We start from the raw sequence: 15,455 nt of genomic DNA on the forward strand, positions 1-15,455 counted from the left end.
TTTGAAAATTAGCAAATTAAACTCATAAAAATCTCATTAAACTCATGAAAATCATAATTCCCCAGTAAAATTAAACACTTCATTACAGCTGTACAATGCACATTTAGGGAATATAAACAACATTTGAAATAAACATGGGGTTGATCCTTTTATTAAAAAAGCTGATTCTTGCATTGTGGACTTAAAGTCCTACAATTCCCAAAGTACTAGGACGAAGAAGAGGACTGCAGAAGCACAAGACTGCAAGTTGCAGCCTATTAGGGATTATGACCCACACCTGAGGGAGACTCGGAGGCATAAAGGGTCCCCTCAGTGCAAGCCCTGGAGAAGAGGAGCAGCATGTGGTGGAGTAGCCGTGGTTGCTCCACATTGCAGCAGAAGCAGAGGAAGAATCTGGAGGGAAACAGACGCTGGGAGCACTGTCGTATGTTGGGCAGTTGCCGGTCCTGAGAGGGTCTCTTCCTCTTTAAATCTTCATTGCAGAGGTTGCGCAATGGGAAGCATTGAGGTTGGAATCTTTCCCGCTGGGGCCCTGAATTGCAGAGGTTGCGCAGTGTAAAGCGTACACCATCGACGTGAGGCAGGCTCCAGTGGCATGCGAGCAGGAGGATAGCTCAGTGGCAACGTGCTCACCTTGGAAGCAAGACGGCATGGAGCAACACAGGTTCGATACCCGGGTCCGCTCTTAGAAACATCTGGGTATTAAGCGCGTTATAAATAACCTATCATGTTATATCACCGGAGAGCCTCTGGAGCAGAGGAAGCTCATTTTTTATGTGGCACAGGCCGCAGAGACCAAAAGAAACAGGTTGCCTGGTCGCACTAAGAAGCAGAAGCAGAAAACTTAAAGGGAGCAGAGCGAACAGACGTGCACGCCAGACCCGGTGAGTTCATTGTTGAATTGTGACCCCAAAGCACTCCGTAATCGCCCGCTGGCCAAGCCGGGGAGTTGTAAGCAGAGAACCATTACAAATAAAGTGAAAGGGACAATGATCACTTATTTTGAATACCAATCTAATGTGAAGCTGACATACAATTCATGTGAAAACCAAGCTAATATGAAAATGAGGAGGTGACAGGCTAAGAACTTGACCAACAAACCAAAGGGTTGTGGTTGTGATTGTATGGGGCAAAATAAAGGCCAATCACAAGAAAAGGCAATTACCAGAGAAAACATTACAAACAACTATTGCTAAAGTCAAATGAGAATAATACCAAGGCAAATTAGAAAGAAGACCATTGCCAAAGACAAGAGAGGGCAATTAAGAATTCAAGTGTTTGTAAAACACATTGGGCCTCATTACGAGAACGGCGGTATCCATGGAGCTATTAGCTCCATGGCTGCCACCGTTCCGGGCTCCATTACCGGTTCCTGCAATGGGGACTTAACGGGTTACTCCGAGATAGGAGGACCCGGTAAGTCCTCCATGCAGGAACGCTTCCCCATTCCCATTTGAGCCCACATAGGGCTCAATGGGAATGGGGAGGGAGGTAATAATGGCCAGATTTACCAGGAATGCAATCCGGATCCCGCGATGGGAAGCTTGTAATCGTCGTTCCCGGAATGAAGGGGGCCGGTGCTGAACCGGCCCCCTTCAATCCTGGAGAGCCAGGATCGTAATGAGGCCCACCGTTTGCTTCCAGAACCTGCTCCTGTTCCAGTGCCCCCTGCACTGTGTCTTGCAGCCCTGCTACTCTGTATGCACTCCAATGCCTTCTGTTAGGGAGAATTTTCACAAATGGCTAATTTCCCTTACCTACTGAGTCCCTCAGCAGCTTTGCTGGATTTCTAGTATTTATTTTTTTCACCTGGTAAGAGTGTGAGGCCTTTTTTCCCACTCCTGCATGTGTTTTGCTGTGTGTGTTTAACATTTTTGTGTTCATAGACTGTGGAGCCTCACCTACTCCACAGGCATCAACTTTTTACTGTGTTTTACACAGCACCTTCAGTGCAGTGACACAGGGTTGTCTTTTAGACTTCCCAACTCAGACTCCATTTTCTGGGACTGACTACTGTCTACTGTCTTCCAGAACACATAAAGTTGCCATTGACTTTATTAGCCTCTGTAAAACCACAGACCCAGTACAAACCATCCTACATGGAGTACTGGAAAGGGTTAATACTTATCCCTTTTTGTCTGTTTCTCTTGGCGCATTGTTTCGCTCCCTTTTCATCAAGACTTGGCTGGTGGCAGTGGTCACTACCCTATTTCTCCTACCGCGGTTATCATAAATAACCTTGGTATTGTTTAAGGCTATCTTGGGAGCCTCAAACTTAAACCCGCAAGAACAATTATGTTTTATTACGGTTCTGGCTGGGTTTATTCGCCATTTCTTTTTGTAAAAGTCTTTCTTGTGTTTTACTCTGCACGCCAAACCAGGTTTGATTCCTTTGTTCACTGTCTTTTTGCGGGCTTCTGCGCAGAAGCCCTCCTTAGGCACATGTATGTCTGGGGGGGACAGGATGTGAGGGAGGGGTTTAGGACTCCCTGCACAGAGTCCTTGGAGACCCATGTCGCACTCTGAAATGATTGGCTGTGGTGAATGTCCCGGGGTGACAGCCACCCTGCTGTGTGATTGACAGCCAGGCTGTGTGAATGGAGGAAAACTGCAGGTCTCTGGGTCTGGAAAGGCAGAGTCGCTACTGGAACGAAAGAACCGACATGGAGCTGACGGAACAACCCCTACCATGACTGAACCACCCAGTGAAGCCCTGCTGCAGGTCTGAATCCTCCAACTCCAACGACAGAGAAGATCCTCCAGGAATCTTCTTCCCCTGAGCTGGTGTGACCAACGAGTTCACCCAAACTGCAAGCCAGGACTCCCTCCTCTGGTCGAATTTGCTGTACAGAGCTACAGTGAGCCAGGAAGTTCAGACCCCGCTTCGGTTTTAAGGAGCGCACCTTTTATTTGTTGCTTTGCTCTGCTGCTGATTTCTTCACTGGGTAGTGCAGGTCCCTCCAGTATTCCTACTTCGTGTCAGTATGGCAGTCGCTTCAGGAACCGTAAGCCTGTAGGATCTACCAGGAATGTCCGCTTCAGCTGCAGCTTCTTCTCCATTTTAAGGTACTGTGCAAATCCGTTTGTGCGTTCCGTTCAGCCGTGTGGAAGGTGTGTGAAACCTTTCACCAAACCGAGGGCTTGTCCTTCTCTTCTCTTTAAACTAACTTTTCTGCCAACCAACTTCGTCCGGAACTCTTGGCAAAGACTTAACCACAAACTACCCTGAACTGTGTGATCTTCAGCAAAAGACTTGTGTCCTATTGACTTTGGCCCTAAGCCTATTTGATTTCATTCCATCACTGTAGTTCCTCTTTCGAGATTTCCCTGCTTACTTTCCTTTTGGTGCTGCTCAGTTTCTGCCTAACTTTGTCTTTCCCTCCCTTTTTAATTCTAGAGTGCCATTTTGCATTATGCCACTTCCTTTTGTGAGCTTAACTTGTTTGGAAACTATTGGGAGTGGTGTGGTTTATTAGTTACATGCTTTTTCAACTGCTTTACTTTACTGAAATGTTATACAACTGATGTGTAAATAAATGTATATTCTTTTACTCAGAAACCTTGAGTCAGTGTTTGTTTGAATCGCGGTAATTGCTGTCCTTTGTGTAACTATTTGATACTGCTCACTTGCTCTTGAGATAAGTCTGGCTGCTCAGCCATCGCTACCACTTTTACTGTGTAGTACAGGCAATTTGTACTGTCACTTGTAGTCTTAATTGTGTGTGGTGTTCCCAAAGGGTACTGCATATAATTCTGCCTAACACTTTCTGCCCTGCACTTCTGTGTTTCTTGCACTGCAGCCCTGCTCCCCTGCTTTCTGTTCACTGTTCCCTGCCTGCAGCCCCTTACTCTCTACCACCAATAATCTTGTTCGCTGCCTGCAGTTCCTTGTTCTGTGCCTGTAGTCTTTGATAACTGGTTGACACCTGGTTTTAGCTTCCTAGATTCCAGTCCTGAGTTTCTTTGCTATCTGTCTGCAGTCCTGCCCTTGTTATTCCAGTCCTGAAGTATAGTCTCTTGTATTGGCTGTTAGGATAGCCGGGGCTGGGAGAATAGCCCAGGGATAACGTATTCATCTTGGAGGCAAAATAACGCATAGCAACACAAGTTCAGATCCTGGGCTCGGGATTAGAAACTGGCTCAGGTATTAAGCGCGTTATAAAAGAACAATTATAATTATTGCTTGTCACCATTCTGCAGTTCAGTCCTTGTTATCCTAGTCCAGAGTTTCCTTATTCCTGGTATGTATTTTGTCAGTCCGCTGTTTCTTCATTCTAGTCCTTAGTTTCTAGTCTGCAGTTATATTTTACTCTTCTCTTGCACTTAGAATCGTTTCCTCTTTCTTCCGGTTCTGTCCTGAACCTTGCTCACTTTGACTTACATTTTTTTCCTTGAGTATATCTTGTCCTCACTTGTGCTTGTGTGATTCCTTTGTTCAAAGTTTGGCTGCTGAGTTTCCCTTTCCCCTTTCCTTTGTCGAATTTCAGTATTATACCTTGTGTCATATTGTTAACAGTGTGCTCATTCCTGTTCAGGAGGCAGTCATTGTTCAGTCACTGCTGAACCCATACAGGCTTCAGTCTTGTGAGTACTGTTTCCTTGAACGTGCCTTGGGTCCAGACACAGACACCCACTGCTGCTGCTCCTTTCAATGAGTACTCAGAGTGGGACGCTGTAATAGGAATCAACTCAGAAGTCTAGAGTTCCCCTAGCCCTGTAGGAAACTCTAACCCCATTCTGCGTACACCCCCAGTGGGAACCTAACATGTTTGTTTTACTTGTACTCCCTTCTCCTTTATGTTCACAGCCTTTGTTGCCTATCCTTTCTTGTCTGCAGGACTCCTCGCACTCCTGTTTCATGTCCACTATTCTCCCCTCGGCTTTTAGGGCACGTCTCTACCGACAAGCCCCTGATAAGAAAGAGTTAAAGAACCACTAAAGTGTTTTGTGAACTGTTAAATAATCATCCTGCCAAATTAATATTGCTGAAAAAAGTGTGCATGAACTGCTGCAGGAGTTTTAAATATTGCTAAAACAAGTGTTGTGAACTGTTGCAGAATTATCCTGACCAAGATATTTGTGTTGATCCTAATGGCATAAGGAAGTATTTGTGGTCGATGAGAAGAAGTTGCTTTGAAGTGGAAAGAGGAAAAACCTTGTTGACCAATTTTGAACTATTGGAAAGTTTTTTGTCAAGTTGGAACCAAAAGACCTGCTTGAACAATTCTGAACTATTTGAACTTTTATTGTAGAGTTGGAACAAAAATAACTGCATTGGAACTTGGTTACAAGACAGGATTTCCTTATATTTTTGGAAATGTAGAAGATAATCCTGCTTGAATCTGGGGAAGGGGAATTCAACCAGATCATAAGGAGTGAGAGTTACCATGATGTGATCTAAACAGTTATATTTGTTGCTTTTGAACTGCCATATATTACCTTGTTGAGTTGTTGCATGTACCAGTGTGAGGGACAGAAGCCTTTTGTTAGAGTGTTTCCATTAGTTTATTTTAGGTGGGGGATCCTTGTCAAGGTAGGGATAGTGAGTCGTTTCTCAAATCTTTTGAGTTAATAAAATGGCATCTTTTGAAAAATCTTCACAAAGTTGACCCGGATTCCTTTTATTAAGATGACTTCAAGAAAACAGGAACATGAATGAGCAGCATCTGAGCCCACTGACTCGCACCAAACAGGCTACACTGATCTAACTGCCTGGGCTGGAATTCCTACCTTCCTTGAAATCACAATACACCAACACTCCAAGCACTCAGGGAACATTCACACCCTGACATCAGAACATGCTACGCTATCACCTATGCTCCCTCTCTCACGAGGTCTGGTAGAAAAAAGCACAAAAAAGACATCTTGATTGCAAACCCAGGACTTGCCATCACAGACACCTATGTCAGCGCTTCCTCCAGAGAGGTTTTCACTGGTATCCTCTTCTCAGTCCCCTCTCCAAATCTATAGACCCTCCATCTCATCTCAACACTCTCTCATTCCACATCCTCTACCATAAACAGTGGCACCAAGTGGGAAGTCCTCTTGGCCGGCTTCTCATCCTCACCTCACTCAATATCTATCACACAGGTACTAACCTGGTGCAAGGTCCACAACCCAACCTCCTTCTCTTTGACCAGATCCTGCCTTCTCTCATTAACTTTCTTCTTTCTCCTACATCTCCTCCTACTACTCTCTCTCCCTCCCTCCTTTTACTGGTGTACCATGCCCCTGTACTCCTCTTCAGAAATCTTTCAAAGGCAGAGACCTCCTCCATCTGGTGACTCTTAACACGTGCTCAGCCAACAACCACTCTGCCAACATCTGACTCATTCTTGAATACATTGACCACGGCATTCTCGCTCTTACCGAGGCATGGTTCAATGCCAGCTCGTCACTGCTTGCAACTCCCTAACTGCTACAAAATCATCTACAAGCCTCCACCTCACCACAGTGGCAGTGGGGTTGCCTTAATCTTCCTAGAGTGGGTTCCTACTTCCATTTTACACACCAAGCTCTACTCTTTCTTTGAACGTCTGGTTTGCAAGTTGGTCATCTCTTCCATCTCCACCCTGACCATTGCTATCATTTACCGGGTTCAGGCGCCACCACCCTCTTCCTCTCTGAATGGGCTGATTTCTGCTCTGTCTTACTTTCTTCCACCTCCAACCTCCTCCTCCTGTGTGATTTCACCATCCAACTGGACTCCACTGGCATTGCATCCACTCTATTCACTGACCTCTGCACCTCCCTTTCCCCCTCCATTCTCCCTTCTGGGCCAACCCACTTAGCTGAACACACTTGGGACACCCTCATACACTGACCTCTCTCTCCCTCCCACTAGTCACCCCTCTCTCCTGGTCAGACCACTCTCTCCTCTCCTTGCACCTGGGTCCCTTTGGCTCTATGATCACCCCCCAAAAAGCCCTGGCAACCTCATTCACAAACATCCGCCCGATGAAACAAGTGTCAGTTGCTGGCTTCGCTTCCACCTACATCATTCATCTCTCTAACTCTGATACTATCTCTCACTCTGCTCTCAGCAACTTCCACCTTCTATCACCAACACTCTTGACATTCTTGCCCTATTCATGAGGATCTGCCTGAAACCTTCCTCTAAGCGTAACAACTGGTACGACTCCGACCTTGTGACCCTGAAACAAAACAAAAGTGCAGGGTGGTGTAACTGAAGTGGCAAACCTCAGGCTCACCCTCTGACAAACTGACCTGCTGCCTGCTCCAAAGGCAACTCTTCATCTGTGCCAAGAAAAGAGCCCACATTCAGGCACTGGTTTCCGGTGCATCCAACAGCACTGCTGAACTTTTCAAGATCTGCAGGGAACTAGCCAACCCTTCTGCAGTCTCCTCCTCCTCTTTTCCTTCCCATGTCCTCTGCAATGCACTGGCCAAACACGTCAACACCAAAACTCAGGACAACCTAAACACCCTTGCTAGAAATCCCACTCGCCCTGCCTTCCTTGGCCCCTCACCCTACTCCTTCTTCGTTATCCTCCTTCTCCCCTGTCACACCTGAAGAAGTTACCAGAGTTGTCTGTTCCATGAAGGTCTCTTCTAAACAGGTTTCCCCTTGCTCATCCAGGACCTTCAAGGACAACATTGTCTCTCTTTCCTTCGCACTAGCTGAATTCTGCAATTACTCTTTTGACATTGGATATTTCCCCTCCCACCTAAAGAACTCCCTTGTGTACCCACTACTGACAAAACCTTCAGCAAACCCAACCACCCTGCAACTACCGCCCTATTTCCATTACCCCCTGCCTAGGGATGCTGCTGGAGAAGTTGGCATTGCCCCAACTCAACTCACAGACTGAACTTGTTGATGGTATCCACAACCATCAATCACGATTCCGAGCATCCAGAGGTATGGAAACTGTTCTTCTGAACACCCATGAAGAACTGCTTGCATCCCTGGACTCCATCTCCCCTTCTGTTCTCATCCTTCTCGATCTCTCCTCTGCCATTGACACAGTCAACCATTCCATCCTCATACAAAGGCTCCACGATACGCTTGTGTGACAATCCTTTCTTACTGACCACTCTTCTCAAGGCATCCTGGGTACCTTCTCCTTTACTACTTCCTTCTCCGCCGCTGGTGTCCCCCAGGGCTCTATTCTCTCCCCTTGGCTCTTTACCATCTACCTTGCTCTGCCTGCATGCCCCATCTCCTCCTTCTCCTCCAACTTTCAGTGTTACACAGATGACACACTGCTCTTTTTCAAGCGTCCTGCTGACCCTCTTGCACCATCCATCATCCCTGACTGCTTATCTACCATCCTGTCCTGGTGCACCTCCAACAATCTCTACCTCAAGGCCTGTAAAACTGAGATCCTTACCATTGGGTCCCCTGCCCCCTCCTTCTTCCCTTCACTCTGGCCTTCCTCGTTGGGCTCTCTCCCTGCTCCTTTGACTGAAGCCAGAAACCTTGGAGTCATCTTCGACTCCTCTCTCTCCTTCCTCCCTCAATCACAGGACATTGCCAAGCAGTCCCACTTTCACCTCTTCCTTCTCAAAGGAATTCTCCCTTTTCTCACTTTCCACCAGATGCTCAATGTTACCCAAGCCCTGGTTCTCTCTAGTCTTGACTATTGCAATAGCTTCCTTCTGAATCTACATGCTTCCACTCTGCGACCCATCCAGCTAATCCAGAATAGGGCAGCAAGACTTATCCTTAGCCTTAAACCAGGGACTGCATCTCTCCTGCCCTAAAAAATCTTCATTGACTCCCGGTTTCTGCAAGGATTAAAATCAAATCCCTCTGCATCATACACAAGGCTGTCTGGGCCCAGAGACCATAAAATCTTCAACTTTATCTTACTAAATACTCTCCCTCTAGACCACTACGTTCATCTGGCACCAACTCTTTGTGTGTAAAACGTTGTGCTATACAGAGGGTAGGTGGTCAATCACTTTCCTCAGCTGTCTTCCTCCTATGGAACAGCCTCCCCTTGCGACTTGAGCAGGACTTTCTTAAATTCCAGAAGCTCCTCAAGACTTTCCTCTTTACCTCCTTCTTTTCTCTTCTCTGCTAATACCACAGTTTCTGTGATTCGTGTCTGGGGCTGTTATGCATCCTCAGGGTCCTTGACCTCCCGCACCCAATCGGCCCAGCTCCGGTCTACCCTCAACACTTGCCTTTCCACACTCTCCACCCTGGAGGTTCGCACTTAATGCTAACGTGGCCCCTGGCCGGGTAGCACTCAGCAACCCAAGTATTTCAACTGTGGCTCACCCATGAGCCCGGACTGCCCAGCACTTACGCCCTCTGCCCTCTTCCTTGCTGCACTTGCACGTTCTGCATACTCACAAGGCATAGTAGGTTTGTCCTTCCTTCCTTACCTTTCCCTACACTGCTCTTATTAATATCCATGTTTTGTAATGCATTTCACTCCCTTGTTCCCTTCCCTCGCCCTGTGGGTGCTTTGAAACAGAATTTTACTTGCTGTATAAGCACCTAACCAGCAAACAATTAATAAATAAATAAGTAAAATGACATCATCAGATGCATCTAGGCATTAAGACATGACATAACACACCTCCATTCTTACACATATGAAACAAGGATATGCACCTGCAGGCGACATGAACACAATGATTAACATTACACCCATGCAGACCCACATACACTCTCAATCACTAGGGAAACCAGACGTCCAGAAAGCCAAACCGGCTTAACTAATCAGCAGGCAGTAGACCTGCATCATCATTGCTACATTCATACCAAACCAGACATGAACAACACTCCTTCCACCCACCGCTGCCATCAGTAGGTCACGGACCTGCCACATCCAAGCTCAAACTGCCCCTCACCGGGCCAACATTGATACATTCATAACCAACCAAACATAGACAATACATCTTGCACCCACTGCTGCCATCAGCGGGTTGGTGCACAGACTGCCCCTCACCAGGTGTGGCACCTGGATCTGGGGTTGCTGTTGCTACTCTTGTTCAGAAGAGAATTGACTGGTATTTTGTTGATGTACTGCTCTTGGACGGACAAAGACTGATATCTTGTGGACATTTCTCTTCTGTTAAGGGTTGGTGAGCTAAAGAATCTGGTTGATACTGGAAGCCAGGATATAGGCCGGTAGAGAGAGCCTCCCAGAACCCCCCTTACTTATGCCTATTAAGTAGCTTTGGGTTTTCACCCTAAGCTACGCGGGTAATCCAGACGTGGAATCCTTGCTCGCTGTTCTTAGAGAGTCACAGCTCCATCTCACTGTGGAAGCACAACCAGGCTGAAACACGTGCCTGGGGTTGCAGTTGGTACTCTTGTTCAGAAGAGAATTGCCTGGCATTTCGGTGCTGGGCTGCCCTTTGGCAAGACAAAGACTGATATGTTGTGGACATTTCTCTTCTGTGAAGGGATGGTGAGCTAAAGAATCTGCTTGAGACTCAAACCCGGGATATAGGCTGGTAGAGAGACACTCACAGAACCCTCCCTACTTATACCCGGATCTACTGCACCACACAAAAACAAACTAACTTCCTACAGCCCGACTGAAGCTGGAAGTTATACCACCATGGGGATTTCAATGCACACGCCCACACACAAGCAGGACTTCAGAAGCAGCAAAACTCAAACACACCAAAACAAATAGTGTGACAATGACAACGCTATGCTACACCAAAGGCAAGGAACCCTCACACGACACAGCACGTCCTAGTCTGTTGGCCAGCTAGAACAGGCCCACTATGGTCACGGTCCACTAAGCAAGACAACTTACAAATTCTAAACCAATAGCCAAGGATGCAGCAAGAGAAACTGTTGTCAGGTTGACCATGTGCAGGTGTGAACTCAGACACCTAAGGTGTGAAGCCACTGAGATGCTAAAGTCAACAACACAAAGAGAGAAAGAAGAAAACATTGATGAACAGGGTTTCAATTGAAACTGGGCCGGGCATGCCTCCCACAGAGTGCCCAGAACATGCAAAACACTGGAGCTACCATGCCGATGAACACCACAGCACATCAACATCTAATAGTCAATACACACAACAAAGTGAAAACATTTCTAACTACAAAAAATAAAAGCTCGCCTTTGTGGGTGACAGAGGCGTCCCATCCTACAACACCAATGTTAAAAACCTTGTGGGAGGCGTCCCACCCCACAGCGGCCAAACTCAGCATGCAACATTACCAGGGAGACAAACAATGCACAAACACATAAAAATGGCAATTAAAAAAAAAAATGTGCTACAAGCCCATGTCGTGCATGATGACTTTAATCCTGAAAAATTCTCAAATACGTTAAAGCTAAAGCAATTCAAACAACGCATACTACCCATCCAGCATTCAAATAGACACACTCAGAAGATGTAATTGGTGACAACAGAACAATACCTAAATGTCCATACTGCTTTAGAGGCAGCTTAACATGGAACCCTCAAATGGTTACCCCATGCAAAAAGCAAAACAAAGGTGTTGAATAAGTCCGAAACCACCGCGCTGGTATTCCAGCAAACAAATGACAAAGCAGTAGTTGAATTCCAATACAAATTATTGTATGCTATTTAAAAAAGAAAAGAGAGAAAGCAGAAATATATTTCTCAGTCAACGGATTGCAGCTGCTCTGCTTCCAAGTTATAAAACCCGGCTGGCATAAAGAAGGCAATGGTACCGAGACACGTAATTAAACGACTGGTTAACATATGCGACAACACACTTCAAAATGCCACAAGGACAGACGTCAGTGGGTCCTTTTGTCTATTCCTGCGAAAAACCTTTACCCAAAGAGTGTCACCAGGGGAACGTTGGAGAGCGTTCCATCGTTTGCCAACACCTTAGTGCCATCGATGACATTATAGGAGCTGGAGCTGATCCCACTGGCTCCCACCACCCAGGCTACATGGTTCTAACTGCATTGGCTGGAGCTCCTACCTTCACATCACAATACACAAGCACTCAGTGAACATTCCCACCATGACATCAGACCATGACATCACCAGATACATCCAGGCATTAAGACACAACATAACACACCACCCTTTCTTACACATATGAGCGCCAGGGGACCACTCTGGTGGTGATAGTGCATGGTACAAATATCCTTTAACATTGACATTAAAAAATTAAACAAGGACCAAGGAGACATGACATAACACTGTGAATTACAGGATTGGACTAGGACAAAATATAGACCCAGGAGGCAACGAAAAAATTGCTCCACCTTGACAAATTGCAATTTGGGAATGTTATAATAAACTGTCAGAGTATTGAATGCTAGTGTAATGTTTGTAACATTTAAAGAAAATGGACCATTATAATAAAAGTATGTCAATAACAGTGGTTAAAGGAATGGTAAATCGTCAATGCACATTCTCTGTACCACATGGCAGTGTGTCTTCTATGGTGCATCACTTACATTTCAATGCACTTATCAATGCAGCTTTTCACTTGTTTGCCATGGCCATCTTGTTTGGAATGGAAAGTTATCATTATTATTATTATTTGAAACTTTATAAAGCGCAAACTATGGCCCGAAGGCGTCTAGGCGTTAATGTCGGCAGCGACGCAAAGAAGCGTTATGCTCATAACCTGCATAGAACTGATTTAGAACAAGTGGGTTTTCAATGCTCTTTGGAAAGGGAGATACTCATCAGTGGCTCTTAAAGATAGCGGGAGTGCATTCCATAGACTTGGGGCCAGGACCGAGAAAGAACGACCACCCAGTTGCTTCCCTGTTATCCACAGGTGAGTTAACATCACCTTCTCTGGTGACAGAAACCCAAGAAAACATCCCAGCAGGTGAGACCTGTAGCCACTAGAGAAAAAGGTACTTTAAGCATATTTACACAATGACATGTCACTATGGAAAGGTGGATGACACGCTCTCATGTATTGCATATCAACAATCACGTTCCCCATTCATTTTCCATTCTTTTCTTTTATAATAATAAAGAATGCAGTTGAAACAATAATTTAAGAATTTGTGTACACTTGTAATTGTAGGTATACCCCACTGTTATTAAAAAGCCATAATTTTTTATTTGATTTCTTTTTATTTTAACATTTATAGCAGCGCACCTAGCCCTCAGGAATCTGTGCACGAGTTTCATAGGTGGGTACAGGTGCATGGTAGGTATAGTTCAAGCTATTGATTCAGTTAGTCTTTAGTCATTTTCTGAACAGTTGGTAGGATGTCTCCGAGCGAATGTAGACCAGGAAATTGCTCCAGAGATTATCTACTACAATGGGGAAACTTGAGCCACCTGCTCTTTTACGTCTGATTCTGGCAGTGAGTATGCGCTGGCTGTTGAAGGATCTTAGCGGACTGGTTGGTGGGTATTTCTTAATCCTCTGGGCAAGGTAAGTCAGGGCTTTGTTTGCCAGGCACTGGTGTGAAATTGTGAGGATTTTGTAATTTGTAATTTGTTTATTAATATACATGTAGCCAAGAATGACTTTGTATTTACCATATTTACATATTAAACAAATCATCACCATATACAGTTAAAAGCAGCTACTACTATCGTGTAACTAAATAATGTATTCTTATCACAGATTAAAATGCACCATCTATACTGGGGAATAATTCATATTTACAAGTTAGCATATTTAAAACAAAGATCAAAGATTAATAAATAAGGCTTTAACTAAAAATCTAGAAACTATATACGCAAGATTTCAACAGTAAAAACAGATACGATTAAATGAATACAATGCATCCATAGATTTTTCATAAAGATTTATCAGTTGAAAGATACAGTTCAAATCATTACCTTCCATTAAAATATTCCATAATTGGACTCAGTTCTCAACAGGAAACATGTTATATGATTTACTTGCCTTATTTCTTTGGGATCGCGAAGTTCTGATAATTCTATTACCATTTCGCCCCACAGACCTCATAGTCGATTAGGCCGCTCTATTCCAATTTGAGCTCCCTTGATTTCAAGTACTCTTGATGCATTATATTTAAATATCAAAAATCACCTTCTTAGTGTGCTATTTGGGTAGGCATCAATGTATAGGGGGACTGTCTGCGTTCCATCCAATAACATAGAAAAGGACCACTGTTAGTGTTGGATCCAATTTTAACCATATCAGACTCTTTGCTGTAATCTTCTATGAGGTATCTGGTTCTTTTCTTTTGTATTGGAACGGTAGACTCATCCCCACCTTTCACTACCTTCTCTTCCCACTTCCTATAATAGGTAATTAGATTTTCCATTAGCTCCAATCATTCAATGTATTCCTTTCTAGAGGAGGCAGCAAAAAACTCAACCATCAGAGTGTGATTATTCAATGTAAACAATTTCACATAATACATATATACATTTTTTTCAAGTAGTGCCACCACACTGATTTGTCCAGTTTATAAACCTATATATTCAATTGGGAGCGATATAAGCATCCTAAATAGCATTTTCATTATTTTTCCTTCTAAAGTTTTCAAAGCATTCCGATACTTTTCGCCCCACAGCTGGGCACCATACAACATGCATGCCACTATTATTGCTGAATAAAGCAGCAGGATAGTTTTAATTGAGCATCCTCCTTGTTGCCCAACAAATGTACTTAAGACATGGGCAGTTCTCATACATTGATTAGCTGTTTCTTTCCAATGGGCATACCAGGTCAATATATTATCCGCCACTGCATCTAGGTACTTGCAGCTGGATACGATATCAATATGCCAAACTTTTGTTGTATTATTGTTAAGCTTACCAGAGAATAGCATGGTTTTCGTTTCACTTATGTTGATACAGAGGCCATTTATCTTTGAAAATTGGCTCAAAGCGTCTAGCATATGTTGCAGGCCACGTGGTGTGTGTGTTCCAAAAGTAACAAATCATGTAAATATCCAAGCCATCCAATGCACATAGATCCTACCTTCACCGGGCATGCTACACAAGCTGGCAATGCTTCTGCTAGATCTGCTAGATAGAGATTAAACCGAGTCACCACCATTATACAACCCCTGTTTAACCCTTCTAGTGGTTTCAATGAGTCCACCATCTGCATTTAAACTGATTCTTACAGATGTCTCACAATGTAGCTGCACAAGCATTGTTAACAGACCATGAGGAATCTTCAAGGCAACCAGTTTGGACCACAGTCGATTCCTCATAACCGTGTCAAAAGCAGAACTAAAATCTATATATGCTCCGTATAGCATTAATTGGTGTCTGTGCCATGCATATTTCAATTTTGTCCAATTGTGCAGTGTGCTTGAGAGAGCTCTAAAACCCAACTGTTTGGGGGAGGATTTATTCACATTGAACCAAAGTGTAGTTCGTCTAGCAAAACTCTGGCAAATATCGTTGCTGGGATATCTGACATCGTCAGCATTCTGTAGTTGCCAGGATCCGTGCAACTTCCTTTCTTATGAACCAGTAGAATATTACTTTCTCGCCATAACGGTGGTACTACCCCAGTTTTACCAATATAGACATATAGTGTATAGAGGGCTTTAATCCAGAGGCTCTAT

This window comes from Ambystoma mexicanum, chromosome 2q, assembly GCF_040938575.1.
Source record: "Ambystoma mexicanum isolate Mex_15411 chromosome 2q, UKY_AmexF1_1, whole genome shotgun sequence".
Lineage (NCBI taxonomy): Eukaryota > Metazoa > Chordata > Amphibia > Caudata > Ambystomatidae > Ambystoma > Ambystoma mexicanum.